General features: G+C 35.7%; 1 pseudogene; it reads right to left on the bottom strand.

Moving 5' to 3' along the window:
- The window catches only part of LOC118003560, a 28,971-nt pseudogene extending 1,860 nt beyond the window's left edge, over window positions 1–27,111 (bottom strand).
- Window positions 27,112–27,895: the final 784 nt, after the last annotated feature.

Raw genomic sequence — 27,895 nt, 5'->3', positions numbered from 1 at the left:
GCTCAACTGGGACCTCTTCTTATTTAGTCTCAGGGGTCCAAAGGGAATGTATTAAGACATCCAGGCAGAAGCTGCACGACTAACGATATAGCCTCAGAATTGCCGAAAGTAACTTGTGTTGTATTCCATTGGTTAATATGTTCATAAAGCCAGTGCCAGTTTAAGGCAAGGAGGGATGACTTCATACCTTACTTAGAGGAGTAGCAAAGAACTTTTAGCCATCTTTATTACGGGTGTTTTTTTTTTTTTTCCCAGAAATCCTTAAATGGGTAAAAATGATCTGCATACTATAGATGGATATGAAAATTAATTTAGAAAAAGGCAAAATAGGTCAAATTTAGCCAAGCGTAAAAGGAGTGTCATTACAAAAAGAAACACAAAGCAAGAATTTAAACTCCAAACAGACATTATTGTGAAGGCTTTATGGACTAGGAGGGGAGGTACAAACTGTTAAATAACTAACAGACCTTAGAATTCATGTTCTTTAAGGACCCCAATATTGAGCTAGTCATATCCAAACTAAGAATAATGACATACATCAGACTTTTCTCAAATCTCTGAACAGGAACTCTTGATTTTATTATAGTATGGTCATCAGGGACCATGGGGACTCCATACACACAGCATGGAGCCACCTGGTACTGAGACACCCAAGTCCTATTGACCAAACACAGGACCTTACTGTTGTACCAAAGTTCAACAGACATTCCAGCACAGAACCCACTTTGAAATTTTTGTTTTTTCCTGCAAAGGGAACTCTGATTAAATAGATCTCTCACCACTTGATAGTATCTCAGGTTTTTTGTTATTATTGTTGTTTTTGCGGCAAGGGGTTGTTTGTCTTGGAGACGGGCATAATAAAAATTGGAAAGAGAAAACTAGAATAGTAAACACTCCTTTTATTTATTAGTTTTTTGCTGCCTTTCTTCATTCCTGCTAAATGCGGTGTACACATAAGGAAAATAAAATATTGGTCCACTATCTGAGAAACTTACTTTCCTGAGTGGTTCTGAAAATGACCCATATGCCATGTCTTCAGCCCCATTATGACAAACTGCAAACTTTTATGAGACTGTAGTTAGCAGAAGAATCTGAGGCCATAGAATATTAATTCATGAATAAGCACAACAGGATGCCCAGGAATCAAAATAATTGATTCTTGCTTTACTAACTTTATTCCCCTGGCAGTATTGTTTGATCAAATATATGAAACATGATTCATTTAATCACCTTAATATAAGGGATTTGAGCTTACATTTCTTCATTAGATTTAAAAAATTATTCTCTATAACAATAGATTTTATTCTGCCTAAGGAATCAACCACTAACTAGTCTTTTTTCTCATGATATATAAATACCTTAATTTAAAAAAAATCAATGTTCAAAATATTTTAAAAACTAATTACATTGAGCTTCTTTTATAATGTTTTTATTAAAAATATTTTCATTTGAATTCTATTATTCCTTCAAGGTATTGCCTTTAATTGATCTAATTGTAATAGTTTCTCACATGATGCATGTCACTGGTTTATATTAACATTCTGTCATCAACTAAATAAATAGCTTCTCCTTGGTATAGTTAGTTTCTCTATAGTTAAAATCACATTCATAAATGCACTTTTTCAGGGTTTAGAATTAGAGTTTTTTAAAAACTCAAATATGAGAAAAGCGAATAGAAATATATGGCAAATTTATCAACAGTTCAGATTTTACCAAAAAATCAATTATAAGAGAATTTATTATTTCCTAGACTCGGTTATGTGTCCTTCAATTGACCTAGTTGAAAATTCTGGATGATGTCGATTTACCACTAGTTTTCATTACTTTCATTATTCAAAGGACAAATGTTTCTAGATTGTCATTGGGAAGAAGTCCTTGGTCCCTTAAGACCCTCACAAACTCTGCCAATGGAGATGATAAAATACCAGAACAATGACATACAGAAAGATTTAAAAATGATATTTTAGACTCTGAAACATCACTTAAAACTTCTCTAAAAAAGTAGAGTAAGAGCTCTAATAGAATTTTCCCTCCATTAATAAACCAGTATGTACCCCTTCTCTTTCTGTCTAGATAGAATAAGCATAATCCTTATTTATGTATAAAAAGTTTCTTACTAAAGTGTAAGGCATCTGTCCAAGAAGACGGTTTATAGGTGTACCACTTAGTTACAGTCTTCAGTTTGGTCTCACTTGGACAAATATGGCTGGTTACTTTCAACTTCTTTGCTTACATGCTAGCTAGACAATTCATTCTGTTACTCAACACAAGATATAGGGGGCTGATTACTGAGAAGATTGTCTATAAACCTTGTGATATGACAGCAAACAATACAGAATCCATGTCCTTAGAGTTTGCATGTACCATTTCTTAAAGAGAAGAAAATATTCTCCAAAAGCACCTGATACTCTAAACTTGACTTTTCATGTTCAGATTCCACTGATCTTGAATCCAGGTCATCTCCCATTAACAACTGTTTGTTATTTTTTCTTTAAATGTTAGTCAACTTCAGTTACTTCATTTTTCTGATATTTGACCAGACTATACCTTTCATCATACACACTCCACCTCCCTATTTTTTTGTTCATACTTTCTGCTTCCAAGCTAAATTTAAGGTCAAACTGTAGCTTCAAGCTAGATACTAATGTCATCTAGGTATCAGCTTAAGTTTTTTTTTTTTCCTTTACCTTTCTAGTCTAAATTAGGTGGCCCTCCTATATTTTTAATGTCATAGCACTCAAAACAGTTTTTACATCATCTCTTTGCAATGCTTATATTCCAAACAAAACTATAAGCTCCCTGAAACAAACGTATGTTTTTGTATTTGACAAAAGGAATATAATGACAACACACATATAATATGAAAGATGGGGTTTCTTCTATACACCATCTGAAATCATGAATCTTGTAATTGGCCGATTAAATAAGTGAAGGGCTGATAGCTCAAAACTGGAAGTGCAGGAGGGCACGGTTTGTGAGTGGTTCATCTATGGATTATATGCATATGGACTTGAACAAATAACAACCTCACGCTCTTCCTTCCCCCTGTAAAAATAAGGAAGTAAATAAATAAATGGCAAAAATTCTCATTTCCTGAAAAGCAGCTTCTAAATTATTAGTTCTGTATGCCAGGGCTAAAAAAAGGCATAAGGACAAAAGTAATGTAATAGCTCTAATGTATCTAATAACTAAACTGGCTAGTCATAGCATGCCTCCTCCCCACATATATGCTGTTAATGTCATTGATTCATCATACTCAGCAAGGTATTTTCAGGAAAAAAATATTAATTACAGCTTATAATGACAGACACAGAGTGGCTGCCACTCTGCTAGGTGTTGCTAGGTGTTGCTAGGTTGACTTGTGTCTAGGATTCCCCGATTCGGCCACAAGGACTTTAGATGATAGAGGACAGTTTCTATGCAAAAATTACAGTCTTTTCAAAAGTACTAAAGACAGGAAAAAAATGACACTGGCCCAGAGAGAATTTTTCAAAATTTTTAAGTTCATTTCTCCCAGGGGATTGTACTAATTTTTCCCATCAGATAATGACGGCTGTATCCTATAAAATCAAGCAGAAATTACTCCTGTCAGTATTATAATAAATCAGTTAATATTGAGTACTTTTATGAAGTAAGAACTAAAAAACAAGTTCTCCTTGAAAATATTGGATGAAATATTAATTTACATCACTGAAAAAAATAATTTATAGTTTATAGTATAGAAATCTGTATCTATCAAGTTTTCTTACTTACAATTGAATATTCCATAATCAGGACTGGCTACATAATTTGTGGAGTCAAGTGTAAGAGGAAAATTTGGGGCCCCTTGCTCAAAATTATTAAAACTTTCAAGGCAGTGACAGTTGACCATTAAAGCAAGCATAGGGCACTGTGTGACTGTGCAGATTGCATACCTTGGCTATAATTTAGAGTTTTTATATCAATTTTACCTTACTACATACATATAATTACAAATAAAAATTCTTCATCTTCCAGAAGAATAGGCACAGCTATTAACATTTGCACATGAAGAAACTGTAGCACAGAAAAGCATGATCTAGCTAAAGCTTCCCAGACAGTCAGCAGGAGTACTCAGTCAATAACCTGTGTGTCCTAACTCCAGTCCCACTTTCTGTTTACTTATCAGATTTCATCTCCAAATCGAACTCCAATTTCAACAAATGGCAAAGACATTTATGACCAATATACACTGCTTCCCCTCAAAGCATCACCTCTGGAGTCAATTCTAGGAATTTAATTGTATGAGACAAACAACAACTGTTACTTTTGTGAATTACTTTTTTTGCCCCATTCAGAGTCCAAAACATTGCAGGATTGGGGAAATGAGAAAACTCATAAAGCAGCAACTCTTTTCTATCCAGTGCAGCTGAGAAATGCAATTAATAAAAATGGAGAGACTCAACAGCCTAGCAGCACCCAAAGTAATAACTCCTTTTATGAATATGAGACATAGGTCCCAGGGTATCTTGAGGTCGGTTTCTGCTCTATCGATCACATTGTCAGACAACACATTTCATATCACTGAACACGTCCTATTTCAGGAGACGTGGGAAAGGGACACTGGAGGAAACATAAATGTCAGAGGAAATAGGAATGCCTGTGAACCTCAGCACGTGTTTCTTAGAGCAATAAAAGTGATCTGGCTTGGGAAGCCAGTCCCAGGAGTGATCAGAAATTAGAGAAGCATCCATAGCTGGTAAAATACTTGAACATATGCTAAGTGTAGACAACATAGCATGAAAGTCCAAAGCTATTGCAAGTATTCATGTCCTGGGAACTACCAGGAAGCTATCAATTTCTCATTCTTGCTTTCAAGCATTTGGCAAATTCTTATATACCAGGTCATATACCTACCCACACTGATTCCTGTGATATAAGTCATTCGTTCATTGTATGCAGGTATAAATTCAGTGCAATTGTCAAGTTATTCTGTGCCCTATCTCCACAAATTTTTTCTCCCATTAATTGTATCAGCAAGTTAAAAGTCAAGAGGTTTCATCAGATATTTATTAAAAAGGGAAGGATCCTTGGCATGACAACCAAATTCTTTTCAGTAATTGTCTTTTTAGACTGGTGAACCAGAAAGTTCCCTGATTCCTACACTCTCTTTCTAAGGCCCCTAACCTAGCTCTCACTCTGCTTTCTCAGTCCCCAGGTGGACCCTCCATCCTTTTAACTGAAAAGCAGGAGGGGCATTTGTTGGGACACAAACATTTCTAACCATGAAAGGCCATTCCAGGTGGAAACATTTCTTTGTCATTCAGAGATCCTATTAGTTTGACTAAGTCCTTTTTAGTGAATCAGGAAATGTATTGAACACGTACTAGCTGCTTGATGTACATTATTTCTAGATGTTTATAAACACTACACATGAAAATGCCATTCACACTTCACAAGCTAAGTGGAATGGAGATAGATTTTGAACATAAAGATGTGAAGCAAGAGATGTAGTTTGCAGCTGTGGGGATCAAGGAAGACAACCTAAATTGGCGGTACTCAATTTCCTGAAATGGGTGAAATTGCAGATGGGACTCTCCTTAATGCATGGGGATTTAGAGAGTAAAAGAGATTTTCAAAATTTTCTTTTTTCCTTTTGAATTAAGTTAGGCAAACCATGTGTCCCCTTTGTAAAACATACTCTTTGATTACATCTATTACAGAACAAGTATTACTCTATTGTGCAAATTTCTTTCATCTCTCTCTCTCTCTCTTTTTTGAGTTTCACATTGATACTTTATTTGCTTAAAACCTAAACATGGTCAGTTAAGAAGAAATCTACTCTAGTGTATAAATCTTGCCACTTAAATTCTAGGGTTCTTTTTCTCTTTTTCTTTTTTTTTTATAGCCTTGGTAAAATTTTATCCAAGAAAAAATAGATACATGTGTACTTAAAAACATGAACCATGAGAGAATAAAATAGGAAATCAAGAGTGATTTAAGTTTCGGTGGCCCTTGCCTTTTTTTTTTTTTTTTTTTTTTTTTTGTTTTTGAAAGACTGTAGCAGGATAAAAGGATCACTGGCTCCTGGTCTCGTTGAGATAACAACTGAAAATTAAGAAAAAAAAAAAAACATACCTTGGGTGCAGGGCAGGGAATGATGTTACCTGACCTTGTTTTAGGGTATGGATTTCATCCTCAGATTTCTCACGTGCAGGGCTTGCAGAAGGCTTCTTTCCTGGAGGGCTATCTGGTTCCTCCCCTTCTTTGGGAGAAGGAGTCTTTTCCTTTGATGCCTTTGAAGCCTTGGGGCGACCCACCTTCCCTTTGCCTTTCACGGGGTTTGGCCTCACTGTAGCCTTTAGCCTGGGTTTGGGCATTTTCTTTTCTTTTCTCTCAGGGTTGGACTTCTTAACCATCTTTTTGTTTTTCTTCTTTTGCACAGTCATAGTCACTATCGTCATCATCCTCCGTTAGGAAATCTTCATCACTGCCGAAGGGTGCCTCATCCTCTTCTTGTTCTTCACTGCCCACATCTTCCATGAGCATCTCTCTCTGAGTGGAAACTGCTTCAGAAGCTGCTTGCTGTTGCCAGCACCCATTTTTATGATTTTCTTTTTCATCTTCACTGTCCTCTGCTGAGTGACAATCAACCTTCTTGGTCTTCACATCGCTTTCTTCAGAGTCCTCACTATCTTCCTGTGAATTCTTTCCAGATCGCCTCTTATTTTTAGCTTCTCAGGGAGATGACCGAATTTTCTTAGCTGCAGGGGCTGAATCTCTTCCGTAATCTTCATCAGCATCATCAGATTCCTGACACTGTGAATACAGTCAATGACCTTTCTGTTTCTGACAGGCCGAGACCTGTGCACTGTCAAAACAGGAACGCGTCGAGAAGACAAAAACAAGGATCCCCCCCTACCCTGTGTGCTGGGTGCCCCCCTCAACTTCCGCTGATGGGCAAAACCCAAGCTACTGGCTTCTGAAACTCTGCTGCTTCTTGGTTCAGGGTCCCTTAATCAGACGAGCCCCCCACTCCCCTGTCTGTTTAGAATGCCCTGTCTCTTTCTATTAGGTTGTATACCTGTTGAAGCAAAAACATACGCTAATTGTTTTTCTATCCCCAGAACTTACCATATTGTATAGCAAATCAAATCCATAACAACAATTTTAATAATGTATTGCATTCTTGCATCACATTAGGCATGGTGTTAAATGCCTGGTGTTCATAATGCTAGTTCATCTTCATAATAACCCAATGATTTCAATATTTGTTCGTATTTCCATTTTAACAATGGGAAAATGAGGCTTATAATCACACACACTAAATGTAGGGTTTGGATTCATAGACTAATCAAGAACCACAAGCCCCTTCCTAGTTAAAAGCCCTAGTTTAGCTTCCCTTCAGTTTCAGCAAGCAGCCATCTGAGTACCGAGATGTAAATAAAGAAAAGACTCAGGCTCCTGTGAGGGTCTCTAGAAACAATCTTTAGGGTGCGGTACACACCAGCAGGTCAAGTCATGTATGCTAAGCTGGAGTGACAGCCTCTCTTAAATGCAGGAGCATGGCCACTCTGATAACTGACAGCAGGGAGTTCTTCATCCTATTGAAAAAGCAGCTCACCCAGACCAAAAGTTCTTAATATCCAGGTTTTATATAACATGTTTTCTCCTATGTCCAAGAACAGAAGATGTATGGATGTGTATTTGCATCTTTGTGTCTTGTTTCCTTTAGATTCTTCCTACATATAGAACCATAGCTGGTCTTCTTTTATGTCATCCTGAAGTCTTTTGGTTTTAAACAGTTCTCTTTGAATTTCCACTTTAATAGAAGGGGACCAATTAACCAGTGGATGTATGGCTTGTTTTGTTGTACTTTCTTATGCAGTAGCTAGTGTGTTATTTTCTCTTTTTTTCATACTTCAACCTGAAGAGGAGGAAAATTCTGCCTTTGCCACTCCTTTCTGTCTCTGCCCATTGCTAACTACCTCCCCAAAAGGAGGAGAAGCTGAAGTGACTGGTCAGAGCTAAGTAGTAAACATAACGTAAAAGGCCCCCAACCATTAGCAGTCTCCTGCTTCCAGTTCTTTCATCCAAATGCAGCGTTCTCTCTTCTGTGTCTGGAAGTCATGAGGTAGCCACACATTGGACATGGTCCACCAGCCTCTTTCCATTTTCAGTTCCAGCTCAGATTGGGAGAGGAGGGGGTATGTGTGAAACATACTTTTCATTCTTGTCCATATGACTTATAGGCTAAAGAGATTCAGATTTGACTCCATAGACCCCAAAAATACAAAGGTGTAAGACAGTATACTTTGGCTTTCAGGCTAATGTTTCCTGAAGAAAAAAAAAATGAAATCTAGAAAAGCCCCTACCTTTGTTTGTATAATATGTTTGTCTGACAATAAATAATGTTGGCCCTTTATTTTTCATTTAGCTATTGTTTTTTGTTTTGTTTTTGTTTTTTTTAATATTATCAACCCGAGAAAGGTGGAATGCTGAATGATAGGATTTCGGCACCAAAACCCCACCTTGCATGCTTAACAACTATATTTCTTTCCTCTACTTTACAATCCACCAGAGACAGTTCGGGCAAAGAGGTATCCAGAAAAAGGGGAGAGAATTTGAGGATACAGAAGGAAATCCTCAAGTCAACCTTTGGACCATGATGTTTCCTGGGGCTCAGCCACCTACATTTCTTCCTTCCCTGGCTGGGTATGGCAGATATTGGTAGTTGTACACCAATATTCATAATCTCCTTCCAGAGTCTTAGCTGAGCACATGGCCAATTAACAAAAGATTCCAATTTTCAGGAGCCCTTGTGGCCAGATGACTGAGTTCTAAGCAGCAGTGGGTATGTGTGTCACTTGTGGGTCTTACTTATAAACGGGCAAGTCTGCTCTCTCCTTGGCCCTCTCCTCTTTGCCATTGACTGGCACATACATATCTGATGGCAGATGCAGATGCCAACCATCCCGAGATGAAGGTATATCTTGAGGATGGCAGAGCTTCCCTAGTGGTTATAGACTTCTTATTTTTAACTATTATGTGAAAGAAAAGTAAGCTTCTGTAATTCTTAAGCCCTTGTGCCTTGGGTCTTTGGGTTGCATTATTTTAGACCATATCCTAACTAATACATGGTAAGGGGCTCCTCAGAAACCTGGCTTACTCTCTTTTCCTGTATTTCCTTTCCCACAAGTCTCTGATTACACAGATCCTTAGTTCATACCATAGTTTTCAAGATGTCTCTGGTCATGAGACATTTGAGAGCTAAAGTATAGGTTTTTTGTGTTTTTTTTTTCTTGATACAAAGAGATATGTATTCCTTCCTTTTTGCTGGGTTCTTCTAAGCTGATGATGCCTTGTTTTCATTTTAAAATCAAAGATAGTCATATTATTTTTAGTCTTCCTGTTTTTAATCCTTACCAAAAATAAATGAAAACTTTTGGGTATTTATGAGTTCACTTTTACAAATACAAGTACAGAATGATGGATGGTGCCTGACACTCCTCCATTAACAATTTCAACATGTTTTTGTTTTTACTTTGTAATGCCTGCCTTTACCAGCCTCTCCCTAGTGAATGCACGTGCTCTTCTGGAATATTTTTCACTAAAAAGCCTAGGAAGCATCACTCCAAAGAGCTGCTCCAAGGAAAAAAATCCATAATATAAATTTCCGTATATTGCAGAATCTGTGGAATGTAAGATGGTGTAATTCAGAGAATTAAGGATTTCAGATTATATAGACCTGGGTTCAAATAGTTCGTCATCTATGAATATTGGTTAAGTTTACCTCTTCAGACCTAAGTTTCTCATCTATGAAAGAGAATAGCAATAGCTGCCTTATGCAGATTAGATGAGATAATACATGGAATGTGTAGTTTGTAGATTGAATAGCACATTGCTGACACACGGTAGCCACCAACTCACTGTTAATTCTTCTTGTAGTTAATGTTTTGATTCTTTTCTAGATTTATCTTCACAAGTAATTGACAGTCACTGTATTTGGAAGCAGTGTCAGAAGCCAAGATGTTTGCCTGGTTTAGAGAGAGTGAATATTTTGTCAGGCCACTGGGGCCTACTCCAGATTCACAAAAACAACACAAAATGCTTACTGAACTGTAGAATGCTAATTATGCACCCTATTTATAATAATCTTACAAAGTCTCATTACCTACAGCAGTCACAATGCATTTGTCTCGTTTCTGTTTAGGCTGGGAAAATTACAGGAAGGCCTTGTCATTCTTTTTGGAGTTTTCTGTATTTGGTGACATTTCCCCAGCTTGCTGCAAAACAGCAGCTGCAATTAATTACTTTTTGAATCAACTAGAGTACAGCTTGTAAGTTTTCTGCTGCCCTCTGTCAATTCTGGCACAATGAATTCTTTTTTAAACTTGCATTTTACAACTTGCATTTCAAGCATTTCAAAGATTGCAGGGCCTCAATATAAGATGGAAAATGGGGGACCATGTTGTATTTAGTATTTTCCCAGAAAATACAGCACTATAATGATAATCAGTCAACTCCGGATCCTAATGTTTGCAATGAACAAATAATTTTGCTTTTTACAAAATCTAAAACTTTGTGGAAATCTCCTAATTGTTAAGGTGACATCATCTTATGCCTCTAACTAAAGATTGCAACCTCTCTGAGCTTACCAATGCTGACATCATCATTTTCCAAAGTTTTAATCATATGAAAATGAAATGCAATGAGCAAAGAAAATCCCAACCTGGAAGATCTCGTCAATCCTATTTAGTCAGTAACTGCAAATACTTCCACTGTGTTCAGAGGCTATGTTAAATGAAATGTCTTGCATTTATTTTGTCCTCAAGTTTTCAGGTCATATACAGACACATATCACACAACCTTTTATGTTACAGAGGCACATCTCCATAATTGAGATTAAAACAAGGTGAGGGGTGATAACCATAATCAGATAAATGATTCCCTAGTTGATCATTTATAAATGATTTTGGAAAGTATTTTTGAATATAGGTTTTACATAAGAAGTCTATTGGTCTTCAAAGTCACTTTAAACAGAATGATCGTGTTACATATATAAGAAGACAATATTTGAGATGAGGTCACTGTCCTCTATGCCCCTGCTCAGCACCTGCCTTATATCTGCTCTACATAAATAGCAAAGAATTCTCAGCTTCACAGATGATGGAAGCCAGACCAATTGATACTGACCTCTTTCAGAAGTTTCTAGACATAAATATTTTGAAAATGTGAGGTTCAAAGAATATTGCCAGCTGAATCCACATTGAGAACAAAAAGGATTTAGTAAATAAAAAGGTGTTCCAAATGTGAGAACTTGGTTTCCTACAAATGAGTCAAAAGTCAAAATTAATCACATTTGCCTTTATCCATTCAGTCAGTTTATTCTTTTATTTTGATAGTAGTAAAACAAGATGTTAGAGGGTAACTTTGTGTCTCAGGTTGACTGAATTTTCAATATGATAGTTTATCATGGCGTCAAACATAAGTGAGAGACAAACCTTCCATATGCCTGTTTTCAAACGGAATGATCCAAAATCTGTTCCCAGAATCCCAAATCTTTCATCCACTTCATGAATATAATAAGGGGCCGGAGTGTGAAGAGAGGCTTTTGCAAAAGAGATTGGTGAACACAGTTCTTTACAAAGAGCTATTGCTTTGCTGAGATCTCACCATCCTCCTTCCAAGGGATGAGAAGCAAGGCAACACCTTCTAATTTCAAGCTTAGAAAGGGAGCTTCAAGAATATCAAAATACAATTTTCAAAAAGTTAACTCTCATACAAATAAGCAGTGAGTCTGGGTCAATAATTTGGTGACAAAACAAATATATATATATATATATATATATATATATATATATATAATCAGTACACTGAATATGTGTGTGTATATATATATTCAGTAAAGTAAATTATATAAATATATAATATGTAACATGTAAGAACATATGTAACATAATATATAATATACATATAAATATATAAAACATATATGATACATATATATTCAGTAAAAAAACAAATGCCAGATAAGTTTTCAAAGTTAGATAGAAAATTGTATAATGTCCTATAGGACAAAAAAATCATAACCATAGAAATCAGTCATTTTCTCTACAAGAAAATCATTTGCATCTCTATTGATCAAAAAAAATTTTGCTTTAATTTAGTTAATATCTAACTTTCCAGAGGCTGAAACTTAATTATTGGTAAACAGTAAATCAAAAATGTTATCTTTTCTTAGAGTGACAGATGACCTCTGGACAGGTTAGTCAGACAGTACTCTGATACTAATTTGAAAAGACACATGGTAATCTTCTTTGCCTTATTTATAAGTTTTAGATAATATCCTTGATAAGGAAATCACTCAGAATGTTTTGAGATATATTCCCCACAGTCCAAAAACAAAGAGTAGTAGCTGACTACTAGTAGCCTGAAGAAGCTAAAGTGAACTACAACTGGGATCTAATTAGGTCCCTAGAAATTTAGAAGGCAGACTAACATCCTTGAGGATAGACTCTCTTTAGTGCTACTGTACAGAGATGGTCCTGAAACTCCAAGTGTTGTGGGACTGTTCTTCACTGAGCAGGTCTGGGCCTTTGGTTGAGAGAGTAAGTAGAGAGTCTTCTTGGTCCTAACCAGTATGGTCTTCTGGAGGGGCACAGGGACCTCAGGGAAAAGCCTGGGAGTGTGGTGCTAGATGCTCAAGGGCTGAGTTAGAGGTTACAGGAGACCATCTGGGAGACTGATACTGCTAGTTGATCATGGCAACTGTAGGAAAGAATGGTAAGCAGGCAACCTTTGAAGGGCCAACAAAAGCACCCACAAGAGAAAGATCTAGCTTTCATCATTAGATAGGCCCACTCACTAACTTAAGCCATCTGCCAGGCCCAGATTGCTAACACGTTGAACACCTAAGAACTGGCCTATAGACTGACCTACCACAACCCTTGCCCAGGCAGGAAAATGGAGAATGTGAGCATGAAGAAAGCAGAGAATAGAAGAACCTCACAACCCTCCCCAAGCAGGCTTTCTGCCTGAAGTAAGTTAAATGAGAGGTAGGTGTGTGTGTGTGTGTGTGTGTGTGTGTGTTGTCTTTATTTCCACAACACACACTTCAGATACACTACAGTGATTCTTTTTAATTTTAAGTGAACCATATCATCTTTTTTCCTAGTTTTATTGAGATATATTTACTCATATAAGTATACTAATTACTCATATAATATACTATATAATATACTAATATATTGTATTAGTTTAAGGTTTACAACATAATGACTTTATATATTTATATATTTCAAAATGATTATCACACTGTTTAGTTAACCATCCATCACCTTACATAGTTACAAATTTTGTTTTCTTGTGATAAGAACTTTTAATATCTATTCCCTTAGCAATTTTGAAATATACAATATATAATTGGTATGGTAACTATGGTGTCTACACTATGCATTTCAGCCCCAGAATTAATTTATCTTATAACTAGAAGTCTGTACCTTTTGACCACCTTCACCCATTTCTCCACCCTCTACCCCAACCTGAAGTAGATTAAGTTAGAGATCTGCCACTAAGTTCAGAATTGTAATGCTTATGTGGGACTGGATATTAATTTTGGTTATTGAGTGGATATTGAATTTCTGATTTATGACTTTTTATGACTAAAACTGACTAGGTTTCTTTGTTTTTAATCTGAATGGGAACAGAGAAGTCATGAGCATGCCCGTTTTCATTGAGGGGCAGGGAAGGAATATATTTTTCTAAATAAAATTTTAAAGGGAATGGGAAATAGAAATAAGAACTCATTGTGGTTACCATCTTCATGCCATCCTTTCACTAGTAGTAGAAATTGCTTCCCTTATATGAGGAAGTCAAAGAATGGGACTTATACACATTCCAGGACCATATTTACTCACCTCACCATGATCCCATATTACTATTTTGGGGTTTAGGAATTGAAAGTAAAACTTCTCCACCAAGTTGATGAGAATAACCACAACTAAAGAAATCAAAATGATAGTAAAGAATACTTTGTTCCTCATTCCACTTTTAGATGTCTGTGCTAAACTTTTTGGGTATGTGATATAAAGAGAAATGTATACCATTCCAATAGGGAAACATTTTTTGCTTTCTAATATGACATTAAATTGGTAGCCTGGAAGATATGTGATATTCCTCATGAGTAAATTTTTACTTTTCAAGGTAAAAATAAAATTTATCCATTTGAACAAAACCTTTGTTTTGTTTTGTTTTGTTTTTGCCTTTTTTGGCTAGGGGTGCTGCATGGTATTGTAGCAAACTGAGGCCTTCAAAACTAAATAGTTTTGGGGTTGAATGCCACCTCTACTACCTTTTAACTTTCTGATTTGAGCCAGATATTTAATCTTTCAGAGCCTTAGTTTTCGCATCAATAAATAGGGATTATATTCACTTCATTACATTTTAAATGGAATTTCTCACCCTTTTGTACTATAAATAGAGACTAGACAGTATACTAATATAGCCTGACAAGGAAAAAGTATTTAACTTTTTGAAAAAATAACTTGTAATCTTCAAGGCTTATTATCATGTATGTGACTTGGTGAATAGTTTTTCCTTCTGAATTTGACATGGAGACTGAATTTGAACTTCAAATTTAAATGGCTTTCCATTAGGTCCTCTCTGCTGAGCTCTGCTCCAGGGACCACTAGAGGGTCATTGGTTTTCCTCAGAACTCTGAACTGCTTGGCTGCAACTAGTGACCCTTTGGTTCTAATGCCAGGCACTTTGATTACTTTTCTGCTCTGGGTCATAATTCAAAAGATAGAATTGGTTTTGAAAATCTCTAAGCAATTTAGTTCCTGGAATAGAAATCTCAAAAGTCAGCTGGTTTGAATTCCCAAGCTCTGGAGACACAACAGTTTGAGAACTATGTATAAACCTAGATTCTAGCTTGCTGTGAAATTTTGAGAAAAACTAAAGATCCTTTAGAAAAGGACTATGAAACAAATGAGTGCTGAAGACTCTGATGTTCTTGTCAGAACTCAGTGGGAAAGAGGTAGTGAATGAATGAAACTCCAGAACACGGGGGATATTCCTGGGTCTCCATGACCCCACCTTGGGAACAAGAACCAAGAACTAGCTCCGATGTTGTCAGAAAAGAATTCCAAGCATGAATCTGGAGACAGTCCAGTAAAAGGTGATAATGAGGTGTGAAAATCTGCTGATCAGTTGGTAAAGGACAAAAGAACCCTTGGTGCAGTGCAAGGTAAACCATTTTGACACACTGTCTGAGGACTCAAATTCAACAATACAACCAACTTTGTACAAACCTAAGAAAAAAAATCAGATCCTCCCAGTGTGCATCTGAACACTTTGGTCAAGACACCAGGCAAATGGGCTACATTCACAATTATATAGTATTTAGTAGAACCAATAGTAAGTCTAGAATTCTATATAGGAATGAATCCAGTAGTTCAGCATCGTCCACCTGAGGATAAACTAAAGCATTTCACCATCAGCTCTGGACCCCACTGGATGAAATGTCTGCTTGGTGAATGGGTCCCACAAGGACTACAGCAGAGGGAGAAAAGTTTACTCCTGTAAAATGAAAGACCCCTGGAGGCAAGAAGTTTATCATCATTGTGAGATGAGTGGCTGAAATCAGAGGTGAGGCTGTGAAGATATTATTTTGGGAATAGGAGGGATACAGTATAGCCACAGCTAATGGCATAATGGGATAGTAGACATCAGATGAGCATAAATTTTTTTTAACGAATCGTAATAAAGATTAGAATGGAAAATACACAGGTTTCATAAGTAAAAAATTAGTGCAGGAAGATCTAATTTTGATGAAGAGAGTCAAGAAAGGACCTTTTGAGAAACTGACCTATACTCTGAGATCAAATTACAGTCACGGTAGAGGACCTCTAAGGGCTCTTCCAGTTTATAATCCATAAGCTATGAAAGAGAACAGGATGAATAGGGGTAAATACCATTTCCAGCTACTGGGATGAATATAGAATGCATTAAGTAGTATTTGGGAATTTTGAATGAGGCTCCTGAAAAAATTAGCCCCTTCAGTGCCTGTTATGGTGTCTAGAATTCTAGTATTATTGTATTCCCTCCAGTCTTGCATTACATTCCAGGAAATTTATTTTTTTATTCTTATGTTAATCCCCATACATTACATCATTAGTTTTAGATGAAGTGTTCCATGATTCATTGTTTGTGCATAACACCCAGTGCTCCATGCAGAATGTGCCCTCCTCAATACCCACCACCAGGCTAACCCATCCTCCCACCCCCCTCCCCTCTAGAATCCTCAGTTTGTTTTTCAGAGTCCATCATCTCTCATGGTTCATCTACCCCTCCGATTTACCCCCCTTCATTCTTCCCCTCCCACTACCTTCTTCTTTTTTTTTTCTTAACATATATTGCATTATTTGTTTCAGAGGTACAGATCTGTGATTCAACAGTCTCACACAATTCACAGCGCTCACCATAGCACATACCCTCCCCAGTGTCTATCACCCAGTCACCCCATCCCTCCCACCCCACCCCCCACTCCAGCAACCCTCAGTTTGTTTCCTGCAATTAAGAATTCCTCATATCAGTGAGATCATATGATACATGTCTTTCTCTGTTTGACTTATTTCACTCAACATAATACCCTCCAGTTCCATTCACGTCGTTGCAAATGGCAAGATCTCATTCCAGGAAATTTATTTTTAAAAACAAATTGCCCTGCAGTTAATTAGGACAATTCTTCTATACGTAGGATGTTAGTTACCATAATCTTCTCTGTCACTATTCCTGGAGATAAGAAAGATATGAACAGGTTATACTACTTCTTGACAAGAGATAATTCAATGTCTTCTTCCCAGAAAACTGGATTTCTTCCATTTCTTCCCAACAGACTCATACATGTTTATTTTTGCCAAGCACCAAAACAAATTTTAAGTTGTTTTGCTGTTGGAAAGACCCAATATGTGGTTTTCCAAAGACATTTTTCCTCTATTATTTGACATATGTTTTCAATTCTTTTGTACTCAACTCAAACTGTTGCTTAATAAAAGCCATTTGATGTCCAAGCCAACTTTTGAAGATTATTGCATCTTTCCCCAAAAACCTTTTAAGAGGAAATTATGATCTGCCAGCAAGAAATAGAACTAGACTAATGGTAAATTTTGTTCTGTCATAAACCAGGAGCTGAAGTTTGAAGGGGTTAGTGTAAAAAAAAAAAAAAAAAGAACTAACTACCCTTGATTAGTAGGCACAGAAAACTGGCAAACTTTTAAACTCAAAACAAGTGTGAAAGATTCTTAACTAGTTAAAGAAGATGTGATTCCAGGGAAGCCAAAACCTTAGCTTTCGATAAACATATTAGAGACTGTATTCAGTTTATAAGTTTAGTTTTTTAAAAAACAGGTGAAAGACTTTAGTTCCAGCCAACTGACTTGCTTCTTGTGCCCTGAGGAAGAACAGATGGATGAACGGTCTGACGGTGCTTCTCTAGCTAAGGAGAAAATAGACCTTGAAATAGACCACTTAGTCAGACCTCTCATTATTTTAACTACTACTCAGCATAGATTGGCACAACACGGATAATAAAGTATTATGTTCCCAAAGGCAGCTTCTTGAAAGGCTAGCTTGGCAGCTGTTCATTTCACCTGGAAAGTTCAATTCAACATTACAACAAATGGAGTCTGGCAAGGAACTGTGAGAGGTCCCTAATTTATTAACACCAAGAGGCAAGTTTTAAAGGGACAGTTTTCCTTTCTGTGCATAATAGTTTAGCAAAGGTCAGAATCATTTACAATCCCCAAAATGTGCAAGTAAATAACTTTGATTACACAGTAATGTAAGGCGAGAATGTTCTTCCTCACATTGATTTGGTTAGCCTAAGAAAATCCGAAGAGTAGAACATCACAAAACTGCACATTTTTCCTTTCAGTGCCATTCTACTGAGGGTCTCAGTTTATCTCTTTCCCCACCTGTCCCCAAACATTTTTCTAGATATCTCAGTAATGATGGGCCACTGATGCTGAAAGTATAGAGGTGTCCTCTGAGATTATGTTGACCAGAGCTATTTGTTAATAGTTATTATTAATATTGAAGCTACTTCAGTAATAATTTTTGCCAATATATAAGCCTAAGGAAAGGTTTATTTAAGGTTTAGATTTATAGCTTCAACTTCCACATTTTCTAAAAATACACACAGAGAAATAAACCTTTAATTAAAGTGAAAGTCTAATGAATATGAAAAAGTATCTTAATTGTGAATAGATTTATTGGATTTAGCTTTATTGGGCTTACAAAGCACAGACCTCCGGGGATTGGATATCACTGAGATTATCCTTGGCACCTTAAGAGAAACAGCTTTGTTGTGATTTAGTGACCGAGAACAAGCACAATTTTCTGGAGTTCAAGCATATTGATAGTATTTTTATGAGGTTAAGCCAAGGCACATCATAAGCTTGCATTGTATAAAGAATCATATTCCTGGATTTTCAAGGATTCTGTGGGGGCTCCAGATCAGCTAAAAGGGAATCCACTGACTCCTTAATTTATGCTAATCTCCAATCTACTCTTTTTTTCCAATTCCTTATCATGAATTATTTCAGTAATATTCTTGGCCATACCATAAACTCCTTTGCTCTTCTATCTTTTCACACCTCATAAGCAAAACCTCATCTGTCATGCAGCCCACTTTCTGCTTTCTCTCTGTCATCACCCAAGTGGCCAAGTATCCCACAGTACTCCTATTGATATTATTATAAATTTGAGTTCACTAGCCTAAAAGGAGCCATCAAAACTGTTTACCAGTCCTACTCAATTCTCTGGTCCTCTGGTCTCTCAATTCCCCAGTCTTGCTGCTGAGCTCCATATAAACACACACACACACACACACACACACATATTTTTATGCCTCATCTGTAAAAAGAAACTAATAACAAACTTTCTAGGTTTGTTGGAATAATTAAGTGCATTGTTATATGAAGCTCTTAAAATAATGCCCAGTGTACAATAAGGGCTACATAACACTATTATTATTACTATTATTATGATTATTATATACAGTTGCCTAATCTATATTTCTGTTTGAAGGCAGCTTAAATTCAACATATCAGGGCTGAATTTATGACCTCAAGCAAACATTTTAGGAGCACCTATTCCAAGGAATTGTACCACCATTCATCCAATTTTACAAGCCAAAGGTAAGGAGACATTCTTGACACTTTTTTCTCTCTCTCATGAATCCTCACCCTGATATCCAGGCTATTAAACAGCCAACAGTATGTTGTGGGAAGCACTAGATTGTTTCTTTCCCTCTCTTTCCTATATCCTAGCCACATTTTCCTCCTTCCAGTGTTGTACATAGGCAAAGCTTTTGCAGACACTGCATCTTTTGTCCATAATGCTCTTACGTCACCTGCTCAGGTGTAATCTTGATTAACTTCTTCCTCTCTATACTTCCACCAGGATATAATCTTTGTTCTCTCTCTAAGTCAGGTAGTTTTTTTTATATCTTCTCTTAGAATTATGTTTCTTTTTTAAATGAGACTATTATCAGTTTTAACTAAGCATCTTTTGGTCTGATAATGTGATTAATTATCCTCTCTCTAGAATACAAGATCCATAGATTGGGAACTGCATCTGGTTTTGCTTACCATTATATCCACATAGCCTAGCATAGATCCTAGGGTCCGGATGAAGATAAAAATAAATATTTTCCAGAAAATGGGAGAAGCACTATTTGCAATAAGAAAACAGAAAGCCTTTTAGACATCAAAGAAACCAGTAAATAAATGAAATATAGGAAAAAAGGTAGAGAAAATCAGTGAATCCAAAAGTGAGTTCTTTAAAAAGATCAGCAAAATTGGAACATCTTTAGCTAGACTGACCAGGAAAAAGAAGACACAGATTACTAACATGAGGAATGAAAGAGAGGACATTATTCCCAACCTTACAGAAATAAAAAGTATTATAAGAAAATATTTATATTATGTGACAACAAATTAGATTATTTAGGTGAAATTTTTTTAAATTCTAGAAAGACACAAACTACTGAAATAGGCTTAGGAGGAAAAGAAAATCAGAATACATATAGTAAGTAAAAATTTGAATTAGTAATTTAGAAAATGTCTCACAAAAGTGCCCAAGCCCAGAAGCCCTTCATGAATGAATTCTAGCAAACACTTAAAGGAAAATTAATACAAATCCTTCAAAAACTCTTGCAAAATATAAAAAAGAAGGGATTACTTCCAAACTCATTATACGAGACCATAATTATCATGATATCAACCAAATAAAGGCAATTAAAGAGGGGGAAAAAACTACAGAACAATATCCTTAGATTCAAAAATCTTCAATAAAATATTAGCACTGATTACAGAAACATATATAAAGAATTACTCAGAGTCAATTGCATATCATGATGTGAAAGAATGAATTTGGACCCCCACCTCACCCCACATAAAATATGTGTATATATGTGAATGTGTGTGTATTTCAAGCCACATATGTAATTTCAAATGTTTTAGTAGTCACTTTTCAGTTTTTACTTTAAAAAGCACTTAGTGGTAAAAATTTCAATGCTTCTCTTCTAAAATAAGGAACCTAGCAAGAATTTCTGCTATTACTATTTCCATTCAAGATAGTGAAGGTTCTAGCCAGCACAACAAGACAAGAAATAGTAACTAAATCACCCAGATAGGAAAACAAACAAAACTTTCTCTGTTCACATCTGGCATAATTGTCTATGATCAAATTTTCATGGAATCTACAAGAAAGCTGCCAGAACCAACGAGTTTGGGAAAATTTTAGGATACAACATAAATATAAAAAAAAATCAATTGTATTTCTAAACACGAGTATAAAATTGCAAATTGAAATAAAAACAAGCACTTAAAGTAATAACAAAAATACGAAAAATTAGGAATAAATCTGATAGAATATATGCAAGACCTGTTCACTGTAAACTACAAAACATTTATGAGAGGAATTAAAGATCTAAACAGATTGGGAAACATACCATATTAATTGTTGGAAGTCTGAATATTGGTAATGTGTCACTTCTTCCACATTGATACATAGAGTTGATGCAATGAAATCAAAATCCTACCAGGTACTTTATAGAAGCTGACAACTTTAAAAATAAAGAACAAATCTGGAGTACTTCCACTACTATTATTATTACTTGATACATTACAGTCTCAAGACAGTATGATACTGCATAAAGATAGACAACAGAGCAATGTCATAGAATAGAAAATTCGGAAATCGTATGTATATATTGAAGTAAATTTCCACAAAGACTCAAAGTCAATTCAATGGAGAAAGAATAGTCATTTCAATAAATTACCATGGAAGAATTAAATGTCCAAATACAGGATATTTAACTTGAATCCATATTTTGCACCATATACAAAAATTAGCTAAACATGGATCGTAGACCTAAATATAAAAGCAAAACTATAAAACATGTAGAAGTAAAACATAGGAGAAGATCTTTGCGACCTTGTATTAGGCAAAGATTTCTTACATACAATACCAAAAGCAGCCTATAACAAATTCATTTTTTTTAAAGATTTTATTTATTTATTTGTCAGAGAGAGACGAAGAGAGAGAGCACAGGCAGGGGGAGCAGCAGGCAGAGGGAGAAGCAGGCTCCCCGCTGAGAAAGAAGCCTGATGTGGGACTTGATCCCAGGACCCTGGAATCATGACCTGAGCCGAAGGCAAATGCTTCACTGACTGAGCCACCTTGGTGTCCCAGCCTATAACAAATTTAATAAATTGGACTTCATCAAAATTAAGAACTTACAGTCTTTGAAAGGAAGAGAATGAAAACACAAATCACAGACTAGGAGAAAATATTTTCCTATTACTCATCTGATGAAGGACATATATAAAATATATATCCACAAGTTAAATAACTCTCAAAACTCAATAATAAGATTACACAAAAATATATTGCAATAGTACAATAAACTGGACAAAAATTTAAAAGATGCTTTGGAAAAGGAGATATATAGATTGCAAATAAGTACATGAAAGGATGGTCACCATAATTAGTCCTGAAGGGAATACAAATTAAGATCACAATTTGATACCAACACATATTATTAGACTGTCTAAAATTAAAAAGACCCATCATATTAAGTACTGGAGAAGATGTCTCATACAACTGTATCTCTTATACACTGATGGGAATACAAAATGGTACAGTCACTTTAAAAACAGTTCAGCAGCCTTTAAAAAGCTAAATATACATCTACTATATGACCTAATCATTCCACTCCTAGGTATTTATCCAAGAGAAATGAAAGCTTATGTCTACAAATGACTGGAACTCAAATTTTCATAGCAGCTTTATTTGTAATAGCCAAAAATTAAAAGAACCCAGATGGCCATCATCATGTGAATGGATAAGCAGATTGTGGTGTATTCCTAAAGTGGAATAATATCTTTCAATATAAAGGAATAAGCTAATGCTACATGCAAACACATGGATATATTTCTAAATATTCTGAATGAAGAAGCCAGAGTAAAAAAGTGCGTACTGTATGGTCCCATTTGTATGAATTCTAGGAAATTCAAACTCTGTAGTGAAAGAAAGCAAATTAGTATTTGCCTCAGGATGAGTGTGGGCATGAAGCCAGGGGAGGGAGGCACCACAGGGGGCATTAGGAAGTGATTGGAGATATGTTTGTTATCTTGACTATGGTGATGGTTTCACAGGTGTAGGCATATGTAAAAAGTTATCAAATTATACACTTTAAACATGTTCGGTTTATTGAATATCAATACCTCCCCAAAGATATTTAAAAACTATCATGGAGGCTCTACTAGAAGTTTGTACTGACTATAGTTGTGTCAGGCAGAATTGTCATTTCTACTCATATATCTGTAGATTTCAAGGAGGACCAAATACCTGCCTTGATTAAGATCACTTATTTCCTGCCTGAATTTCACAGTTTCAGTTCTGCTAGCTGTTGTTATTGACATTATTTTAATTATATAATTGGTCAAATCATTTTTATTGCCAGTAAAATTGTCCTTTCCAAGTGTGATCTGCGTTCCCTTTTAGGTTTCATTTGAAAGAAATCAATAGGTGTGGCACTGAGAACACAAATCACAATATTTGATGGATAATTAAACATAGCACCTGTATTAAGCCTGGCCTTGAGAGTATGATACCAGATATCAGGAGTTAGTTCAATAATATCTCAGATGTAAAGTTGAGAAATCTTCCCATCCTTTCCAAGGACAGGAAATTCCTCTGACCAAGCCTTCTGCAAGTTTTACTTGAAATGTTAATACAATTGCTTTTGTAGGCTTTGGCTGTCTCCAATGATCTGCATATTTATTTTTGCCTTCTTATGTAGATCTTGTGCCTATTAACAAAGAACACTGTTTAGAACATATTCCAATAGAAATCTTAGCAGGAAATGCTTTAAACCATGTTACAACCCAGAGGAATATACCACATTCCCTAAAGTAACAGAGACTCTCTAGTTCTCGGTGTAGAGGATGGGGAAGGAGCAGATTTTACTCTAGATACGATCAGTGAAAAAATATATATGCTGAAGTATTAAGAGTTATTATAACCAAGAAGTAGAATGATTGGTGAGTTTCATTTTATTCATGTTTGTTTATCTTCTAATTTTCTTACAATAAACATAGTATTCTGTTTTAATAAGAAGAAAATTTAAAGAAACAAGTTGGAAAAAGCAGAATCAACTTTCTAGCCTTTCAAATTGGTGAAGCTAAAATTATCCAAAGAAGGTAGAAAATTTTCTCAATTGAAAAACAAAATAAAAATTAGTGAAATGCAAGATTCTTGAAATCAATGATGTGTCCTTATTTCCGTACAAATTATATTTTGCTGAGATCCATCTACTCAGTATCAGACGCTGTGATATACATGAAGTCTACAAAAATTAGTAAAACACCACTGCTGCTCTTAAAATAACAGCCAAATGGAGGAGATGGGCACATATACAACTATAGAAGCTATTCTATTGATATACATATTAAGTTCTGAAAATTTCTCCTCAAATTCAATTTCTTGGTTAGACATAACTGCTATATAAGTTAACACTGACACCATCTATTGGTGACAGTGACACTTGACTGACTTTTAACTTGGATGTTGTTTCCCCTTTTTAAATGAAAGTTCGTAAGTATAAGCAATTTGTACATGTAACAGTGGTGCTTCTCCAACACATAATATGGTAGACAGTGTACTATGTCAAGAAGACACAGAAGCAAGAAAGGTGGGGTATGTGGAGACCATCAAATCTCTCTCTTTTTGGGAATCACAAGGCTCGAATGTAACATTAATGAGTAAACAACAAAATCTCATGGGAAGATTATAAATTAATTTTTTGTGAACTGAAAGTCTCAGTTTTGTGCTTCTAAGGATCAGTGCCTTTATTCAGCAATGGTAAATAGAGACATAGAAGGTAAAAGGTCAGGCTGAATCTCCACTCATTTTAGGATTTCCCAAGAAATTGCTAATACTGCCAACTTAGTTTTTTTAGATGTTAAGTTTTTGCAAATTTCTCCTCTGCAATTAGATAAGACAAGTATACACACACACAATCGATTCTCATTATGTGTGGATTCTGTATCGTAAATTTGCCCACTTGCTAGAATGTATTTGTAACCATAAAGCCAGTACTTGTGGGGTTTCATCCTTGCTTCGGCAGCACATATACTAATTTGGGGATGATACGGAGATTAGGATGCCCCTGCACAGGATGACACACAAATTCATGAAGTGTTCCATAAAAAGAAAATATTTGCAGGGTTTTCATGATCATTTGCAGACAACGCACAGAAGGAAGAAAAATTTGAATCACCTAATGCACATTTCCAGCTGAAGTCAAACAAGACTACACTCTGTCTTTTTGTTTCACTTCTCATACTGTAAACAAGTGTCTTTTTCATGGTCCATTAAGTGTCACATTTTTTTGAATTTTTGTGCTTTTTGTTGATTTTGCTGCTTAAGATGACCCTCGAGTGTATTGCTGAAGTGCTGTCTAGTGTTACTAAGTGCAAGAAGGCTGTGATGTGCCTTACAGAGAAAGTCGTGTTAGATAAGATTCATTCAAACATGAGTTATAGTGTTGTTGGTCTTGAGTTTAATGTTAATGATTTGGCAACATATATTAAATAAGGTATCTTTAAACAGAAATATACATAAAACAGGGCTTTGTATTGATCAGTTGACAAGACTGTTGTGACAGGAGGCTTGCAGGAACCTAACTCTGTATTTCCCCGGGGAGCGATGATTCAGCATTTGCTAATTCAGTGTCTGCAACAACTCAGTAGAATGGAACTAATGAGAATGAGAATCATCTGTATGTTTGCATATTTGCACACAGTTTATTTTAGACATACATATATACATATTGTGTATATATATACGTATTTTAAATATATAAATGTATTTTTTAAATATGTGTAATATTTTAAATATGTATAAAATATATATATTTTTTAAACATACATATATACATAGTGTGTGTATATATACATACATATACACACACAAATATACATATTGACTAATCAATTGACTAATATTCACCATGAAGAGTAACCTTAGTCTTCCAATCCCTGAATCGGGTAATATGCTATATGCTATAAATTGCGTTTATATGTTTATGAGAGACAGTAGAACCTCTCTCAAATTAGAATTTTCCCAGAAAACCTGGCCCTCACAACCACTGTTTAGTGACACCAATTCTGACTATAGGAGTGGTGAGCAGTTACTAGAGGAAGGCTATTTGCTTTAGCTTCAGCATTCTGGCCAAAGAATATTTTTCAGTGCCTGAGCAAAGGGAATTAGAAAAAGAAGAGGAATGACAACTAAGAGATTAATTAATTAATTAATTAATTAATTAAAACACCTCTGAGTACTATTAAATCCCCCCGACCCGAAATCAGGATATTTTTACATCCTTCTCATTATTTTTAGTATTTGTTACTACCCTTATGGGCCTCAGCTTTCCATCTGCCAGATGAATTATAATTGAATTCCTTGGGCTAAAAAGTGAAAATCAAGAAAGATGGCAAAGATAGAGAGATCTATATATATGCTCTTGAATCAAATGAAAAGGAGACCTAGAAAGAACAAAAAGTAAAATTCAATCAAGAAATATGTAACTCAGACTTTGGCCCAAAACACTAGAATAAAGTCAGGCAATTTTGAAAGCTCAGATATGTTGTTTCACTTCTATTCAAAGGAGGATGATAACCAAATTTGGATTTTCATTCAAACCAACCTTCACTTTTCCAGTGCCATTTTCCAGAAACAACTACCTCTTTATGAATAGATGTGTGAGTAATGACACAAAATGATGAATCCTAAAACCATGGAGTTCAAAATGGAAATCACATACGTATTTTTTTAGGGTGGTCTCTAATTCTTTATCTAATTAATCAAATATTAGTCCTGTTCTAGGGCTATACTAAGGATATTAGATGGGTTTTTAATTGTAAACAATGACTTACCAAAAGAATGTTTTAAATTTATCCCCTACATCTTTAGAGAATGAGAAAAACCACCTATCTTCTTTAAATCTATATTTGGGGATTTGATTTTAATTTCAACTGCCAAAAGCATTGGCGAAATTGCAACATGACCATTCTCAACTACATTTAGTGACAAGAACAAAAGTGCACTCAGTGTGCATACATAATACTGGTCCCATGACAAACTCTTCGTGATAACAGCGGTGTCCCTGCCTTTGCAGACATAAGAGGACCCATGACAAATGAGGTACACCAAGAGACTAACAGCTCATCTTCTGCACTTGTCTGCTGCATTATACTGAGTGAGGAGATGTGTAGCAAGCTGATAATACACACAATCCCTCCCCTTCCATAATATGTTCTCTGCCATTCCTCTTACTCCTTTTTTTGTAGCAACAAACCTTATCAATATTTGAGGCTCTTTTGAAGCTAATGCTCATAGGCTCTGGAAATATGAAAGGTTACTATATAGGGAATGATAACCAGCTGTTTCTCCTCTTACCTGAAGATAGATCTTGAGCAGCTGCCATTCATTCCAGAAGGATTGAATAAATGCTTCTTGATTATAAGGATGATGATGATAGTTGTGATGATGATGATGATGATGATGATCAAACAGCATCAGGCCTAGAGAAGACCTGGACTGCAGTCTGCAGAACCTCACTCTGATAAAAGAAATGTCCTGACATTGAAAATTAGGAATTTAGTTGCTGATTCAAACTTACTCTGCATTTAAGAGGAATTTGCTAAGCATCCATTGTGAAGCCAGTGCTGTGATTGAACCCAAGGAATGTACAAAATTATAGGTCAAAAACCTGTCTCTGTCAAGTTGGTTTACAACTTATTCTAAAACAAGGACTTTCTTATATGAAATTATTAAGCAGTGTTTAAAGATGACATGTTAAGAAAAAAAAAAAAGAAGAAGAAGAAGGTAGCGGGAGGGGAAGAATGAAGCGGGGGAAATCGGAGGGGTAGACGAACCATGAGAGACGATAGACTCTGAAAAACAAACTGAGGGTTCTAGAGGGGAGGGGGGTGGGAGGATGGGTTAGCCTGGTGGTGGGTATTGAGGAGGGCACATTCTGCATGGAGCACTGGGTGTTGTGCACAAACAATGAATCATGGAACACTTCATCTAAAACTAATGATGTAATGTATGGGGATTAACATAAGAATAAAATTTAAAAAAAAAAGATGACATGTAATTACTGTACTATTTTTGAGTTCAGGAAGTTTGAGTACTAAGGGAGTCTTCATGAAGGAAGTGAGGTTTCAGCTAGGCTTGAAGAATAGATAGGATTAGGAAGTAACTGAAAGAGATGTACTCATTCTATAAATATTTATACTGTATACCTAACAATGTTCTAGGCCTACCGGAATCATAGAATGAGATAGTTAAAAGGCAT

This window comes from Mirounga leonina, unplaced genomic scaffold, assembly GCF_011800145.1.
Source record: "Mirounga leonina isolate KUSES-001 unplaced genomic scaffold, KU_Mleo_1.0 Mir_91, whole genome shotgun sequence".
NCBI lineage: Eukaryota > Metazoa > Chordata > Mammalia > Carnivora > Phocidae > Mirounga > Mirounga leonina.
Note: the sequence above shows the minus strand (reverse complement) of the source record. Positions and strands in the feature narration are given on the sequence as shown.